The sequence below is a fragment of the Arachis duranensis genome, chromosome 8 (genome assembly GCF_000817695.3).
Source record: "Arachis duranensis cultivar V14167 chromosome 8, aradu.V14167.gnm2.J7QH, whole genome shotgun sequence".
NCBI lineage: Eukaryota > Viridiplantae > Streptophyta > Magnoliopsida > Fabales > Fabaceae > Arachis > Arachis duranensis.
The window spans coordinates 47,547,244-47,548,048 of NC_029779.3; positions in this window are offsets into that span (position 1 = coordinate 47,547,244).

The window sequence follows — 805 nt, forward strand, 5'->3', positions numbered from 1 at the left end:
GGTTTACAGCTAAGTTTTTTCACTTTTTCTAGGATATAGTTGGAGGTGACGTTTTTAAGGAAGTAAGAAGTTTCTTTTACAGTGGCAGAATTCTAAAAAGCTTCAATCATACTCAAATTTGTTTGATTCCAAAGGTGCCAGATGCCAATGACATGACTCAGGTACGACCGATCAGCTTGTCTTCAGTTATGTATAAAATTATTTCTAGAGTTATGGTGCATCGATTACAATGTATTATGAATAAAATTATAAGCCCAAATCAGAGTTCGTTTCTCAAAGGTAGACTCATTTCAGATAATATCCTAATTGCCCACGAATGTATACACTATTTGAAAAATAAGAGAAGTGGGGCAGAGCATGAGATGGCTATTAAACTAGACATGAGCAAGGCTTATGATAGGGTCGAATGGCATTTTTTATGGTATATTATGGATAAGCTGGGCTTTGATGCTAAATGGATTAATTGGATTACGGAATTGGTAACGACTGTTTCTTACTCTGTCGTTGTGGAAGGTCAACCTTTTACCTATTTTAGGCCAAATAGGGGCATCCGACAGGGTGACCCCCTATCTCCATATCTCTTTCTTTTTTGTGCAGAAGGGCTTTGCTTCTTGCTACACAAGGCAGAGCAAAACAGATTAATTCAAGGAGTTCAAGTTAATCGGAGATGCCAAACAGTTAATCACCTTTTGTTTGCTGATGATTCAATCCTTTTTTACAACCTAATACAAGCCAAAGTATTCTAGAATTTCTAGAGATCTATGAGAATTTCAGTGGGCAAAAAGTCAATTTGAATAAGTCAGCT